The following is a 17,522-nucleotide window of genomic DNA, read 5'->3' as shown; positions in this document are numbered from 1 at the left end:
GGGCACCGGAACGGGCACCGGGAACCGGGCACTGGGGCGGGAGCCAGGCACCGGAATGGGCACCGGGCACTGGAACGGGCACTGGGCACCGAGACGGGAGCCAGGCACCGGGACGGGAGCCGGGCACTGGAACGGGAGCCGGGCATCCCTTCCCTTCCCTTCCCTTCCCTTCCCTTCCCTTCCCTTCCCTTCCCTTCCCTTCCCTTCCCTTCCCTTCCCTTCCCTTCCCTTCCCTTCCCTTCCCTTCCCTTCCCTTCCCTTCCCTTCCCTTCCCTTCCCTTCCCTTCCCTTCCCTTCCCTTCCCTTCCCTTCCCTTCCCTCCCCTCCCCTCCCCTCCCCTCCCCTCCCCTCCCCTCCCCTCCCCTCCCCTCCCCTCCCCTCCCCTCCCCTCCCCTCCGAAGGGCAACAATACTTTCATCTGATCTAGTTTTTTACTTTTTAAGAGTAATTTTAGTATCACTGTGGCTCTGTCTTGCACAGCTGTAAACTTCTTGAAAGAAGGGAAATTTTCCCACCTGCAGCTCCCTAAGGGATGTGACAAGTGTGCTCTCCCTGTCCAGGGCCAAGCTCCTCCAAAAGCTGTTGTGTTTAAGTGGGTGTGTTATTTCTTCTTGGACCAAATGAATGCACACCCCACATGGAAGCTCGTTTTACTATTAGATTTATAGAGCGTCACTAGATCTATAACCCCAAATACTGCAGTTAAACAGCCTGTGAAATTCCTGAGAGCATATGAGAGAACACATGAGGACAAAATGGTGAGCACAGCTTTTCCCTGGCATTTTTAATGCCTGCAGCAAGCGTTGGTTCCCCAGCAGTTGGTGCAGAGAGAGCTCCCTCTCCTGCTGAAAATTCTCTTTAGCCCCTGTCCACCTGTGGGAGATGTTCTAATAGCCAGCATTTCCAGGGATCAGACCCGTGGCAATGGGAGATGCCATGAAAAAAAAACAAAAACACATTTAAATGGACATAGACACACAGCACTGATAATTTTGTTCATCTCCTGTATTATTTGTGAGAGAAAAGGTCAACTTTTGATTTTTTTTCCTACTGCAGAAAGACTATCCCTGTCAACAGAAATCATCCAGCATACAAACAATTCATCTGAGAGTGTGTCACTTCACTAAAAAACGCCAGAATACCCCACAATAATCATATTTTCTGCTGCAAGGGATCAGTGATTTGACAGTTCTGAGCAGGTGAGGCGCTCCTGTCCGCAGGCAGGTGACCCCGAGCAGTGCTGAGGCACCAGGTTTGCACTGCCAGCTGCAGCTGACACAGGGAGGATTTTCCAGGAGCATCCACGTCCAATCTCATCCAGAGTTTCACTGGGTACAATGTCTCCTATAAACAGGGTAAATGCTCAAAATAGGTAGCAAAGGGAGTGGGATTTCAGAGCAGCTGGAGAAATAACTGACCCGGTATGGAATGGCTGTGTTACACCAGGCTGCACCAGCAATTTTGACCAGCTATTTATACTCCTCTGAAGATGTTGCTATTTCTCACTTATTTTTCTTTTCATTTGACCTGATTTGTAACTAATAATCCTAGCTTTTTAAAACAGGAGGTGTTGACGTGTGGGACATTTTAACAAGCTCTCTTTTCCAAGTGTCAGGAACCCCACCATCTTGCCAAAACACAGCCATGGGTGTAAATCCTCCTCAGTAATGAGGAGGAGTTCAGAACAGCAACTTGGGGGTAGCAACAGAGCTGATTGTAACACAAGGTTTTCACTTCCTAGGGACATTAATAAGGAAAAGAAAGAGCCAGTAACTGAATCAGGCTGGAAGGAAAATCACTTGATTTTTGATGTGAATCAGCAATCCAAGAAGAAGATGCTCCAGGGCAGAGCTGGCAGCAACCCTCTGCCTCCAGGATGCAGCTCAACCCTCAGGGCTGTCTCTGCTGCAATGTACAACAAAACACAGAGATTGGAGAGTCCCTGGGCAGGCCTGAATGCTCAGGGGTGCAAACAGTGAGGGTCCCATTGCTATAGTGCAGAGTGAGATGCAATCCCCCAGATCCTTCTACCCCTGCTCATCTGATCCTCATCCAAAAAATCCAAAGCTCTTGGCTCCCTCAGCACCTCTGCTGCCCTGCTCCGTGCCCACAGCCAGCTTGCCCTCGGGATGAACCCGTGCTTTATGAAGTATTTTCCATGGATTTAACAGATGGGAGAGCTGAGATGGGGGTGAAGTGTGTCATTTGGGGCAGAAGTGGAAAGGGAGGTTTGTTGTCCCACTCCTCCTCCATCATGACCACCCTCTCCATCTGTTGACACTTCAGCACACGATGCCAATTCCAGTGTGACTCCGATTAGTCTGCAGAGTGCTGCATGTTGATGTTGTGGTTTGATACTTGGAGAGCTCTGTGAAGATATTTAATTAGACAAAATTAATTCCTGTGAGAGCAACCTTCTGGCATAATTTTGGAAACTGCTAGGAAGCTTCTTTGGTTCTGACACTTATTAAAAATTTGCATTAGCCATTTCCTAATTTATTTTTGAAAGGACAATCAAACCACATTGCTTCCCAGGTCAAACGGGAGTGTGACCTGCCTTCCAGCAGCTCTATGAGAACATGAGGTGCCAGACCTCCTCACCAAAAGTCACTTCCCACAGCTTTTGTCACCCTGAAATGTTTCCCTTCTGCCTGAGTGGTCAAGTCCTTTGGCCTCTTTCTTCCTCCCCCTTTTTGACACCTTCACAGTGATTGTGGGGTTTGAGACACAGCAGGAAGACACAGAGACAGAGACACAAGACAGACACAGTAGGAAGGGGAGCACCAGTGGTGACCTTGCTGGCCAGCTCTGCAAGGTGACATCCCCAGTGGGAGTGGGAGGTGAATGGGTGCCCTTCTCCCTCTCTGCCTTCTCCTGCAGTCACACTGGGATACCAGGATTTCTTGTGGGAGCATCTGCTGCTAATTCTGCAAACCTCCTACACATAAGGGCCCAGAAGGGCAAAGTCTTAATACGATAGAACTTCAGGAGCTGCAGAGGTCTGTGGATGCACCTGGTTTGGAGTGAGGAAGGAAATGGTACAGGCTGGACACACAGCCCGTTCAGTACAGTACTGTGCAAACACACTTTAACCTGGAGCAATCCCTGTAAGCCTCTTCCCTGCCACACTGCACCCATGAGGCTCTGGCTGCTTGGGCTCAGTGACATTGTGGAAGAGCCCTTTGGGGTTGGCAGAAAGGCTGTGTCAAACCATATCCTCTCCCAGAGACCGTTCCTTGGATACCCATTTTCTGTCCCAGCTTCCAGTCCCTCCTGTTCTCCCTCCAGGCTTCCATATGGGTTTCTCAGCATCTTGTCCATCAATGTCTGTGCAAAATAAAATGTCATTTTGAGTTTTTGCTGTGGGTTTGTGTGCTTACACTGGGACAGGACATTTCATGGCTGCCTTGTAAGAAATGAAGAGTTGCAGCAGCGCCAGAAGGGATGGTGCTTAGCCCTCTTCTGACAGAGCCTGAGCAATGCAGCAGCACAAATGATGTCTATTTTAGTCCCTCTCCTCACTTCCTTTAAATCTCCTCCTTAAAAAGTCCATTGATATCACACTATAAAGAAAGAAGTAACCTATAGTTAAACACCTCATTAGGGGATGTGTGCAGAGTGCTCTGTAAATGGGATGGCACCAGAGTGTGCTGCACATTTGCCATTTAAACATAGCTGTATACACACCCCCGGCCTCCTGAACAGCTGAAACCCTCCTCCTAGCAGGTGATCACAAGCCTTTCTATAATTGAAATGAACTTCATCCTGACAAAAACGTAGCAGCAGCTGCTGTGAAAGCTGTGGCTGCTCTCCAAGTATTTCTTACAGTCCCCTGCTCTGTATATTAAAGTGAGACTGCTGTGCTGCACAATCCTGCCACTGAGTGTCTCTTACAAGGGAGCTGCTGTGGTTCAGATTTAAGGGCTTTGTTGTGTTTTTCATAAGAATGCATTTCTGTTGTGTGATGATTGTCACACGAGGATCTGAGCTGCTCAGATATTAATTACTTAAGGCCTGCAACAACACACTAAAGTAAAAGGTAAATACAGATATTGCCTCTCCTTCTCCTGCAGACACTGTAGAGAGATACATGGGTGTTGCCTGAGTGGTGGGATGAAGAAGCAGAGCTGATTTTGGAGGTAAAGTGAGCTGCCAGCCCAGAGGATGTGTGCAGGATGCTGAGGAGACAGCAGCCAGCTGGAACATATGAGAAATGACTGTAGCTGCCCTCCTAATTTAACCTTCATGCCACAAATCTCTGCCTGAATCCCAATGTGCTGTGGAGGAGTGGGACGAGGAGCAGCTCTTTCTGTAATTCCTGATTTCTCGCCGTTGTTGATTTTTCACTGTCTGCCTTGGCTCCTTTGAGTCTTTCCTGCTCTCCTGTCCCTGGAGCTCCCTGGGCTTTGCTGAGTGGGACCTGCCATTCAAGCAGCACAAGCAAGGAGCATCCATCCAGCAACTTGGTGACTCCAAGCCGAGCAAACCCAGCAGCAAAAACCCAGGGAAAGCGTGGCTCAGCCAGCTTGAGACGGATTGTGCTGAGCAGCACCGAGCCCCTGCTCCCCCAAACCCACAGCAGCCGTGACAAATCCTCCGAGCAGGAGAACAACCAGAGCATCACCCCAAAAGCCTTGACAGGGAGCGATTTGCCGGTGGGTTCCAGGGCTGGCCGGTCCCTGCAGAGCTGGACTCGGGTTTCCCATCTGCTGTGCTCTCGGTGCTTTATGGCTTTGACTCCCAGCACGGAAAACATTAACTCAGTTTTATTCCCAGTGTTCTTTAGCCCCCAGCTAGCCCAGGCACCCGCTCCCGCTGCCAGTGTGACATCCCGGGCTGTTTGAAGGGCAGGACAGAAGATGGTGCTGCCGAGCCAACATATTTTAACAAGAAAACTTCCTGGAGCTGCTGGGTTTTTTGACAGCTCCTGTTCCAAAATAATCTTTGTTTAAACTAAAGAGTTGTCAAGGAGATAAGTTTAAGCAGCACATGAGCTACAGAAAAACATCCCACAGCAAGATCAGGAGCAGATGTGGTGAAATATTGATGGACCAGGATCCCTAATTACAGCTCCTACTGAGGAGCTGGCTGGAAATCTGGAGCCTTCCTGCTTTGTATGCGGCACCGTGGGGATAAAGCGATGGGATCCCTTGCAGAGCTGCATGGGCAATTGCGCCGGGATGTCTGTGCCTAATGAACAGGCGTCAGCCTTGTGGGAGCTAATGAAATGTTCAGTACAAAATGTGTCACCTCCAGGTCCCGTCTGTGCCTCGCTCCTGGAGTTCAATCCTCTTCCCCGTGCTCCCTGCTTGCTGAATCTTCTCTGTGTAAAACAACAGGGCCAGCAGAAACAACAAAAAGCACCTTTGATCATCAAACTGGGAGAAATGGTGTGAAGCTCTTAGGCTTCACTTTTATTTTTTTTTTTTATCAAGACTTACGTTACCCAAAAAAAGGCAAATTATTTCCATCCATAGTGCTGGCTGCTTGTTTTTCATAGGGAAACTTTAGCTCAAACTGAGAACAGGTATAGGAAATTGGTTTATTTTCCACACCCAGGGTACACTCATGCTTCACAGTTCACCTGCCTGGGAATTTCAGTGGTTTGGTGGAAAGAAACGTCCTAAATTCAGATGCCTTTTTAAAAACCAATTTACTTGGTGGCTGTAAATAAAGTATCTGTAAAAGAAGGGGCTGTCTCACAGTATTGAATTTCTAACTCACATGGCACCTGGAAATGCAACTGAGCATCGAATGCGCAGTGGGACCATGTTCTGCTTTGTCCCTTCTAGCAACCCCATGCTTGGTGAAGCGTGTGTGGCTGACAGGGCTGGAAATCAGAATTCATGCTGCATCTCGATACTGACAAATGGGGCCTGTGCTGTTAATTCCTCTAAGAAAGGTGCCACACACAGGCACACCCATGGCAGCACAGATGATGATGGCCATCAACAATCTGGAGCCTTCACTTCTGGCCTTAAAACAATTTTCTGGGTGAGCTCAGTGGAGCCACTGTGTCTTCTTGTTTTCACTTCTCTGGCTCTAGAGCAAGAATAATATTTACCAATTTTACAGGCCACACTGGAAAGGTTAATTAGCTAATGCTCATTGAGTAGTTTGAAGACACAAAGTAAGAAATGCACATTATAAAATAAATAAAAGCAGTGAAATTCTCATGCATCTTTCTTCAAAAAAAATGCTTATATGCTGTTCTCCTACATCTTTTATCAATCCAAACTCTGTCACTCTCAATATAGAATGGTCTGGAATTGCCTCAGTTTCCCCATTGTGTCTCCAGAACAGCATTAATTGGGATGATCACAAGCTTTTACGTATTATTTTGTCCCAGCATTCCTGAACGGGATGGGAATGGATGTATGCAGATCAAACACAGAGACACCAGGCTCATGGACTGGCCCTTGAGCCTATAATCCAAAACCACTTAACAGGAGCCTACATTTGTTAAACGAGACCATCAGTCTTCAGCTGTTCCTAGAAAAGCTGAAAGGAGAGGAAAAGGCAGTGAATCTTTCAAACCATGACAGCGTTAGAGGCCATCTTCTCCTGAAGCTCCTTTATTTCTCTCAGCATTTTCTGTGCAGCAGGTCATTATGAATTACTAATTACCAGAGCAGGCCAGGCAGGTCTGTTGCTGACCTGCTGTGTAAGCTGGGCAAAAAAATGGGTCTGTCCCCTCTGCATTGACTCTGTGTAAAATATGTGCTCTGAAGAGGTTTGAAGCTTAATATAGGTCTTGTTAAGTGTTCATAAAAGATAGTGAAACCCTTAGATTAAGAGGTACACCAGAGGAGAATGATAGGGTTATAAAATCTATTTCTACACATAACTCATATTTATATAGGGCCTTTCAATCTAACAGATCCCAAAGTTTTTTTTCAGCATAACACCCTGATATACTGTGTTCACTTCACCTACCAGTTCAAGGCAACCTCCTCTGAAGTGAAATGTGGCAGCTGTTTAAAAGCCCTGAGCAGTAGTAAGTTTAATAATAGGAAGGCATTTATATGGTCTTACAAACTTCAAAGAGTTAATTCTCTGCCCCTTCAGGAGGCAGACAAGGTTTATTATTCCCATTTCACAAAGGCAGTATAACAAGAGTGGACAAGAGTGGAGGAAATCTGCACTCCCACAGATTTATAAAGCAAAATTCCATGAGCCTGAAGTGCTTTTAATCCCACACAGAGAAAACATATCAACATGTCTTATTAAAAATAGAAATCCTTTTCTAAAAATAATGATGTGGAGAGAGCTCTGATCTGGATTCTAACACCTGCCACTTCTGGTGAAAGAAAACCCTCCTCAAGCACGTGTTGACATAGAAACATCATGGTCCACAAATGCTTCTGTGCCATGAAACAAATTGGGCGCTCAAAATACACTGCCAGGAATCAGACAGTCTGTTTAAAGAGGTCCCAAGAGTTACTAAAACCCTCTTGAAATACAACAGGAGAGAAAGCTGCTGCAGCCCCAATCCCAGAGGCAGGCTGGCATTGTTCTTCCACCACATGTGGCTCCTCAGTTCTCCCCAGCTGGCCTGCACCACATGGCAGTGGTGCTTCCAACAAGCAGGAAAAATCCCTTCTGTTATCCCCAGAGGTTCTGCAAGATGGTCCTGACCTTGGGAAAAGAAAATCACAAAATTGCATGGGTTTAACCACTTACTCATGGGGAACTGGAGTCCCATCCCCAGGTGATATCACTGTTCTCAAATCATTTCTTGAGTGCAGTCCTGATGCAGGCTGAAGTAGGAGCTTAAAAGCAACATCTGATCCCTGGGTCCCAAACACCTTTTCACTTGGTAGCACAGAAGTCTCCAGCTTTCATTCCTCCTAATGTTTTCCAGCAAGGATTTACCCCTTTGCAACTTCCACTCTTATTTGCAGGCCAAAGTGAGAAACACTCTCTTTTGGACCACTTTGATCCCTCAAAATCTGCCTGTCTCCCCCAGAGTGCATAGCCTGTGTCTTAGTCTCTGCAGCCTCCCTGCAGCCCTGGGCAGCTTTCAGTTGGGGCTGCAAAGCTGTTTTCAGCTGTGCTGCCCAAGCTCCCAACAAATGGAAAATTTTCCATCCAAAAAGCCAATCCCCTTGGTGCCCTGAGTCAGTCCTACAGTGTGAGCGATGCTCAGGGCTGGTGGAGGGTGAGCTGTGGTCTCTGTGTCTGCCAGGATCTAGGACAGGGAACTGGGAGAGATGAACTGACCCATGCTGAGCATCATCAATCCTCCAGCAAAGTGATTTCCATCACAGGAGCACATTTGCTACACGAATCACATCCCATTCATCACTGCTACTGTCTGGATGTAACTCTGCCAGCCAGGGCTTGGCCTCTCTCTCCAAAAAGCCCCTGATGTGCTGTACAGCAGCTTCACCATGCAGGACCTGGATCAGTGCTCCTGCCCGACTCACTGCCCCTTTCCTCACTTCTCAGGAGCTGTGGGAGCTGCTCTTTTTCACCCCTCAGGCTTCACAGTCCCTGGATAAACCTGAGCCTCCACAGTCCCACTGCTGTGGAAGGGTGGCCAGGGAAGGAAGGGAGGATAGTCAGGGGAAAAAGGATCATTTTAGCCTGGCATCATGCTGCAGGCAGGTACTGTGCCCTCCATCACCTCCCTGGAGCCGTGCAGCTGAGGAGCTGCTCTGAGAGCAGCATGTTACAAAAAGCTGCTGCAGGGCCCTGCCAAACCACCTGGCCTGAATTCACAGCCTGAGGCTGACACTCCTTTAGGCACATAAATGAGGATGCACAGCTCTGCTGCTCGTACATAAAGTGTGGGCCCTTCTGACTCTGTGAAACTCAAACCCAAGAGCAAAATCATTCCTTCCTGCTGTGGCACTGAGCTCACAGCACAGAGCTCTCACCTTCACTGCCATGCACGTCAAACGTGTCACCAAGCTAGATGATGGCCCAGGGGAGGACCTCCTTGGCATATTTGATACTTTATGAGACAATGCAGATGTTGTGGAGGAGATCCTGTGGCTTTGCTTCCTTGGCACCCCAATGCCAGGAGCCTGAACATGCCATGGCTCTGTATGGCACCTGGCCACATTCCTCCCGAGCTCCAGCTCTGCTGGTGGCCTTGGTGGTGACAGCAGCTCTGCATGGGTGTGTGCTCTCCCTGTTCCCCGTGCTCTGTGATGTCCCAGCTCCACAGGCAGTGCTGGTTTTGCTCTCAGCCCTGAGGAATGAGGGTTATGAAATGTGTTCTGCCGGCTCTGGCTGGCGACGTCAGTTGATTTCTCAGGCTGACAGGGAGATTTGCAAGCTTAAGATGGCTTACAGGTCCTTATTTACAGCTCACAGGATGAAGCCCAGACCTAGACACCCTTATATTTGTGCTCAGAGGTTGAGCAAGTAAAGGAAATGTTTAAATATCTCTCCCTCCTCTTGATTCCCTGCCTGTGGGTTGAGTGTCCATCACAGGTACGAGTGTCTCCTGCCTCTCCTTCACTGATGGCTCTGGGGAATCCCTGGATGCACATCATGGTGGGTGAGTGGCTGTCCTTCCCGAGGAGAAAGGCATGGCACAGCTCTAGCTGGCTGAAATGGAGGGACAGAGGGAAACCTACGGGATTCTGGCCACAATTTGTGGGATCAGACAGTGGAGCACAGGCACAGGATGCTCCCAATCTGCAACGGTGTTAAGTCAGAGAAACTACCCCCACTTGAGAACTAGAATTTTCCCATTAAATAAAACCTGCAGCTCTTTCTTTCTCTTTCTCCCCTTCCATCTTTAAATCTGAAAGAATCCCATTTAATCTGTAGGGAGCTTTTCCTGAACAAAAATCCCCACCAGGCTTGACCTTGACCTTTGCAAATGGAAATATGATGTAGTGAGAATTGAGAGCTGAGAGTCAACTGGCATCTTTGCTTTTGCTGCTGAAATAGAGCAGGTCATTTCACATTTCTATTATGAGCCTCAGATAATGGGGAAGAAAATTAGGTAATTCCATTTTTTGGATTAGTTGGTTTTCTTGTCAGCTGGGAGATGAGATCTGCTGTATGTGGAGAATGACTGGAGGCACAGGATGAACAGAACAGCTGGTCACAGGTATTGTTTGGGATTCTATTTCTGCATGACCTGCTCCAGAGATAGCAAAAGAGATTGTGACTGTCTCCCTGACATTTATACCTGTTTTCCAATGCTGACTTCAAAGCAGTTGCTCTGCATTTGCCCACATTTGAACAAGTTGAGAATCTGGACCATTGTTTAAAGATAGTCTTGAAACTTCCCTAAGCTTTGAAAGGCTTGAAAATGAGTTATGCATGGAGGCATGAAAGTTAAAGTACATCAGGGAACCCACAGGCAACAGGAAGATGTGCAGGACAGGGAGCCTTGCCAGAGCTGACAGGTAGTTGTTTATGGGGAGAATTAGAAATTCTAGTTCAAAGTCTGCAAATAGCCCCATGAAAGCAGGGCCTCCTCATCACAGAGACTGAATTCTCCACTCAAGCACATGTGAAAAGAAGAGTTTGTAGAATCAAGGGCAGTGTTAGTAATAAAAAAGGAAAAAAACCCAAAGATCACTGCATGAAACATCAACAAGCACAGCAAGAAACAACAGGATTCCAGGCAATCTTTAATCTGAGAAAAAAAGACACAAACCAAAGGTCTAGAAAGCAAAGACTAATTAAATTTAACCATAAGTATTAAAAAAAAAAAAAAACAAAAAAAAAAAAAACCCAAAAAACCCAATATGTGTGATTAATGAAGCAGAGTGATTTTTTCATTTCATGGCATCTTCAACTGTAGACATTCTGGAAGAGATGCTTCAGTGGTACCTTAGCAAGCTCATTTGAGGATTGAAAGGAGCAGATTTGATGTTCTTATCCTTCTTTCTGATCTTAAAAATCAGTGAGCCTTTTTGGATTTGGTAAATCACTTGATAACATATCACAAAACTTAGCTCTTTGGATGATCTGAATACAATAATCTACGGACCAAATCACAGCTGAGTGGCTGCAAAGAAGAATACTAAATAGAGAATGATTCTGTTGCAGAATTATGTTTATTAGAGAATCACAGAGATCAGGTCTTTGGTCTTTACTTACATTTTTATTGATTACTCTAAGGAAAGATCAAACAAAAGGATGACAGGCATTCACACAGTGACATGGAGCTGAAAGGGATCAAAAACACCAGGGTAAGCTGAAAGATAATGCAAAGGAATCTGGATAGACCAGACACTTGGGGCAAAAATATCCCAGTGCAGTGAAGAATCTGGGACCTGGGCAGATTGAAAGTTTCATCTCTGCAGATGCCTATAAGCTTTAAAGGTGATGCCCATTAGGATCATGCCATGGGGTGATAAACCCAAAAAGTGCAGTGTGTGGGGAGATGCTCCATGTGAAGCCCTAGAGATGTGGTACAGCGAGCCAGAAGGAAAACAGAGAGTCCTTTGGCATTTCTGGCAGTCAGGTCATTTAATAAACACGTCTACCAAGAATCTTCTCTAATAAAACTCGATGTATCATTTCCATTCAGGGAGCTGGTGTCACGTCTTCAAACTGCACATGGTTTTGTCTCCTCCATGCATTAATTTCCATCCAAATGCCCAGGCAGAGCCTCTATCAGCCACCTCTGTTGACAAGAGTGGATTATTCAGGGGAGTGCAACTAACTCTCTCTTATTTCCCCGAAATCTGCACTTGGCTCCTCTGCTGGCAGATGAAGATTTACAAGTGAAAAAGTCTACTCTGTTTCCTTTGGTTTGGGTGTTTGGAGCTGGATTTAAAGAGGGATTCTGGAGATTTCAAACAAGGTGTAGTTCTTGGAACTTGCTGTGGTGTGCAGGCAGCCTTGAGTTCCCTTAAACCATCTCCCAGCAGCTCTTGGTTGGACGATCAGGGGGCTGGGACAGGGAGAGGACTCCTGGGGACACTCTCAACTGCAAATGAATCGTGGATCTGTAAGCCCTGGGGAAACTGGGCAAATGTAGCCAGCTGGAGCAGCTCTTTTATGCAAGTGTCCCTGCCACACTGTGGCATCCTTCCCTTCAGGACACTGCCAGCAGCCAGGGAAGGACATTCTGGAGGAGAGGCAGGATGGAGCAGGGCAGCCAGGGAGCTGAGACAAGACAATCCACTGCCAGATTGCTTTAGATGGCTCCAGAGCACCCAGTGCTAAAGGATTTGGAGTAGGTGGGAGCAGAGGAATGATGTTTACCTGTAGGTTGACACCACTCTGCCTGGCATTAGCTAAAAGCCCTCTTTCCTGTGGAAAGGCTGCATGATTTCAGTGTCCTGTGACCTGGAGGCCTGACCCACCTCACCTCTGACTGAAGCTGGTACAAATCCATGTGCAGAGCATCCTGTGCCATCTCTCCATCCTCCCCTGGCTGGCACTGCAGCTCGGTGTGGCTTCATCTCTCTGTGAAATAAAGGTCATTGTGGTGTTCTGCGGGTAGTGAAGGCTTTGAAGAGAGGCTTTGAAGTATACTATAGAAGTAGACATTATTGCTCACTGCCCAGGGATTTGGAGAATGTTTAGTCTGATTAAAAAGGCTTTGCATTCTGCTGGCAGGAAGCATGACATAAAGTGGAAAATTTTTCTGAGCTGAATTCAAATGAGTTAATTTTTCTATCAGCCCTTCTCCTAGAGAATGGATATGCTGTTCCCTGCACTGGATGAGACTTCATGCTCTAGCAAGGTTCACTCTACCAGTAAGGATTTGAATTTAGGATGGAAGTTTTAAGGGGTTTGATTTGAAATTAAGTTTATGGTACACTGGAAGACAGTAAGTACATCTGGCTCAGGAGAAGGGCTCACAGGGGTTTTGGTGCCCAGGATTTAGAGGCATGGCAGATTTGGCAGGGACAGGAGTCGAAGGAGGGACTAAATTAGCAAATCTTCCTAGCTAGAACCCTACTGCATCCTTAGGGAGGATGGTATGTTATATTTGGCTCCAAATAGTGCTATCAGACTCCAGCTTCATGAACACCATATTCTTTCACAGGTGTTTGGGTTGGGGAAAGAAAATTGGGAGAAACAGGATAGGCTTATGGACTAGACATCTTTCATCTGGACGGCAGTAAACCTATTAGCATCCCACAGGTGAGCAAGGGTTTGTGGCACTCAGCTGATAACAGCACTGACAGCAGATGTTTAGTGCCAGGAAAATTCTTCACAGCCAACATCATTTGAAGTGCTGCTTCCAAAAATCATCAGCTGTATTTGGGATGATGTTGAAAATATTTTAAATGGTGTTTCAGGAAGCAAAAACAAGAGATGGGTAGAAATTGCAGCTCACAAAAGCTGCTTTAAGTGACAATTTGTGTGGTAGGAAGCGACATTTATTTAGATGGTTTGAAGGGAAACAAATATATTTTACACCCACTCCTCTTGTGTCAAAATTTAGTTGAAAAAAACAGGTTTGCTGCTGAAGAACTATCAAGACATTTTCCCTTCCTGCTTTGCTTTTTAAAGGGCGTGGAAAGTAGGTATAAGGTTTTTTTTCACAGCGATTCACACCTGAATCTTCTGAGCAGCTTGATTCCTATCCCAGGTGTCTTTCTGATATTTTAATTAAATAGATTATAACAAGGAACAGTGAATTTTTTGGCAATTTGAGAAATAATCCTTCCTTTCCTGATTGCTTATCTGTTATTTTTGCATCTAGTAAAGTCATAATCCTACTATTTCTTCACTCATCCATAGAGACCCTCCAGCCACATAAAGATGAAGCTTCATGCTAAAGTAAAACCAGAAAAATCCTTCTCTGGAAATCACAACAGAAACAACTAAACAAAAACCCCACTAACAAACCACAGGGTTCAGCCCTTTCAGAAAGCAACAAACTGCAGTGAGAGCTCAGAGATTTCCTGCTGTCAGCACACCTTTTGCTCAGCACACCTTCCTCCTGATATCCACCGTGCCACAGGACAGTCTCAGGTCTGGTTCACACCGGGGATTTGGAAGCCTGGCTGCAGATGTTAACAGATGTTTTCCTCCTTTCCCCAGAGAGCGGGTGCCACTTGCACATCCTTAATCCCCTATGAGCTGATCCCTGTAACAAGATGCCACAAGGATTTAATCTCACAGTTTCCAGGGGAGCTGCTTCACACAGAGAATTATTGCAGGCAACTCAAGATCACTGTCATTCCAGGGAGAAGGCTGGTGCCAGGGTGAGGTGCTCCAGTGGGATGGACAGAGAGGGGCAGGGCACCTCTGTGCCCTCCAGCCCTTCTGGAGACCGGCTACAGAGGTGTCGGAATCTGAGGTATTGATGATTCTGGGATTGTAGAAAGTCTCTGTCTTTCTGCCAAAGCAGAAGCCATAATTCGTCTGTGCTGGTTTCAAGGCTGTTTATTCTGTTTATCTCTAACATGTTCTGCTGCCCTGCCGCAGCTCTGTCCTGCAGGGCAGCGTGTGGGGCTCTGCCCTCAGTGGGATGGTACAAACATTAAATACCAGAAACTACCTGTGCTGGATTTACAATAACGTGCCAATATCTGTCACCTACGTTGAACAGTGTGTCCCCAGCCTAAACCAATAGAAAAATGCCAACACCACAGTGAAACATGGAGGGCATGAAGAAGGAGGAAAAGGACAAGACACACCCAATTTCCTTAATCTTGTCCCCTTTGGACCCCTTATCTAGAATCTTAAAATTTTACTTTTGCACCGTACCACACTTAATTATTACTCATATCAAACACTCAGAGCTTGTAATTCACCCTGTAAGATTGAAAACTCTTTTCCATGGGCAGAGATCACAGACAGTGTCTCTGGGGGCTCTGTCCAGGAGGGTTCCTGACCCCTGCCAGGGTCCCAGACCTGCCAGGGCAGCCAGAGGGAAGCTCTGGATTCCCACACACAGGGATGTTGCTGGTGAGGGCTGCACAGACATCCCGAGCTGCTCAGAGCAGCAATGGCCACCATGTGCTAGAGCAGCATCCTGCAAGGGCTCAGGTGGATTCCCTGCCTCTTCTGCTGGTGCAGGAGCTCTGAGACATGGGGAAGTACGTGGGGATGGATGAGAAGCACTATCACAGCACAGATATTTCCTCTTTGAGCTGGTCTGACTGATTTTCCTGCAATGACAAAATAAGTGCCATGTCTGACGATGGTCCAGCTACATTGGGAGATAGTGTAGAGGTTAAATCCAGTTCTGTTTATTCCATATCCCGGACACTTGCCGTTCATCCTGCTACTTGGCAATCACTTTAACATCATCAATGAACCTCTAAAACCATTTGAGGCTGCAAGATTAGCCACTACCACCCCAAAAAGTTTATTTCATGCAGCTGAAATGAAGAAAACCAGTCTAAGGACACCATTTGCAAATTATCTTAAAAAAAAAAAAAGGAAAAAAAAAGGCTTGAATTATTTGTCAGTCTCCTTCAGGTTGCATTTCAGCAGGCCAGCCAGGACAGACTGCATGAATAGGCAGTGAAGCAGTGGGAGGCAAAGTCATAATCGGCTTTTGTGTTCTTTGATTATTGTTATCCAAACTAAACAAAGATTTGTGGTTTACTGCTGTCCTTCCTTTCCCTGATTTCTTTAGATTAACTGCTGCACTGCAACATTGTGTGTATTAGCAATATTGTAGAACCTGCTCGAGAGATAATCTCTGCACCCCAGCTTAATGACTGCACCAACCTCATTTAAAAGGAATCTGCTGCTTATCACAGACTTAAATTACAAGCCTTTTGCAGCAGTAACACTGTCTTATAATATCTGCAAAAAGCCATAAATGTTTTAGAGGGTTATAGAAATAACAGGCTAATGTAATGTGCTAACTAGGAATGGGCAAAGGACTTGTCCAAGTAGATCTGAAGCTCCTGCTTGCTCCACACCACTGGCCTTCACTTAGCAATAGGACGTACTTGCAGCCCTTGGACCACTCGTGATAGATGAGGCATTGCAGTTTTACTGCACTGCTGGTTGAGGTTATCTAGAAATAGTCACTGGAAGAATGATTAAATCTTGCAATTACCCTGTGCTCTCTTGTCTGACATCCAAGCTCAAACACTCTCTGATGGAGAGGTGATTGCTCCTTGAATTTATATCTCTGCTGGTAGCCTGGCTTTTTGCTTTGGAGATGTCAGAGGTGGGCTCATGGAGCACAGATATCTTACCAGCTCCATTTTATTTCCTTCCTTACTGGACCCTGGTCTTTTCCAGAAGGTGTATTACTTCTGCAGCAAATCCTTGGGAATGTAGCTTGCCTTATTTTGTACACATTTCATTTCTCTCACAGAAACACTTATTTATTCCTGCAAATCCAATCTGCCTAAATCTGACGACTGAGCCAGCTTCCACTCCTTTGCTTATTTCTTTGCAGAATTTCTTACAAATTTCCCCCTATTCTGAGAGCTAAAAATACATCTGGGTGCTGCCTGGAGGCCATCTGAGAGCACAAAGGAAGGGGCAGTCTGAGCTTCATATGCATTGCTAAGCAGTGCATGAAGAGCCTTCCCCACAAACAGGGCTGCTCCTCTATCAGGCATCCATAAATACAAAAATCTGCCATTCCCAGAAGCAATTGCATACAGAAACACGCTCACTCCTTCTATTTAGGCAGCACAGGCTCTTCTACAGAAAGTGCAATTGCTACGGAGAGCTCCAACTTGTAATGACACCGAACAGGTGTAAACGGGCAGAAAACTCAGCAGGGAGAAAAGCTACACCAGCTCCCAGCCCTGCAACCCGCAGAGCCTTCTCCTCCAGGGGTGTGTTTGTCAGGAATGAAACACAAGCTTCATCGGAGGGGAAACCAAATACTTTCTGCATATTTCACTGTCTGAACTTCCTCTCGATTTCTCAAAGCTGTGTTCTCCTACCAAAGCTCTCGGGAGCGCTGGCTTTCACAGCCACCATTGCTAAGGGGGAGATGAAACCAAGATGTTGCTTCCTTGTTATCCAACTGGGACTCTTTGTCCTACATACATGGAAAACATGACTTACTAGGTAAAATCTAAACCCCACAAATTAGTTTGGATCCCCAAAAGATGACTGTTCAGATAAAATGTTTATTATAGAAGGGCTGGTAAACTCCCCCTGCTCTCATTTATTACTGCTGTGTTCAGAACAAACCACATGATGTCATTGAAGAACAGAGTTGCGAAACCCCACATTCCAGACCAGGACCCAGGAATGATTCCCAAATTAGGCAAATGACATGGGAAATATCAGTGAAGATCTGAGAAGAAAAAAAAAAACAACAAAAAAAATCCCACAACCTACAAAAAAGCCAAACCAAAACAAGAAATCCTGAAGCCACTTGAAACAAATTATGCTCTCCAAAACTGTTGTGTTAATAGCTCTTCACCTCCAATATAGTCACTCAAACTGTGGGAGGTGGTTCTTGTTTTGGAAGTCCTTTACATGTCTTCCCTCGTCCTATGGGGAAGCACTGCTCTGCCAGGATGAATGCCAGAGGGATCTGGCAGAGGCTGGCAGCAGCTGGCAAACATCTCAGAACAGGCAGGGCCAGCACTGGGGTCAGTGTTTACAAATGATAACTCATGTGAGCAATGCTCACATCAGTGTTTGGGAAA

General features: G+C 46.3%; 1 long non-coding RNA gene across 1 annotated transcript; it reads left to right on the top strand.

Annotated features, from left to right (window-relative positions):
* Window positions 1-378: 378 nt before the first annotated feature.
* Window positions 379-3,359, top strand: LOC115496638 (uncharacterized). The gene is made up of 2 exons (XR_012057597.1): window positions 379-758; window positions 1,057-3,359. It is a non-coding gene; the product is annotated as an uncharacterized lncRNA (long non-coding RNA).
* Window positions 3,360-17,522: the final 14,163 nt, after the last annotated feature.

Source organism: Taeniopygia guttata, chromosome 10 (genome assembly GCF_048771995.1).
Source record: "Taeniopygia guttata chromosome 10, bTaeGut7.mat, whole genome shotgun sequence".
NCBI lineage: Eukaryota > Metazoa > Chordata > Aves > Passeriformes > Estrildidae > Taeniopygia > Taeniopygia guttata.
The sequence above is the reverse complement of the archived record's forward strand: the minus strand, read 5'-3'. Positions and strand labels throughout refer to the sequence as shown.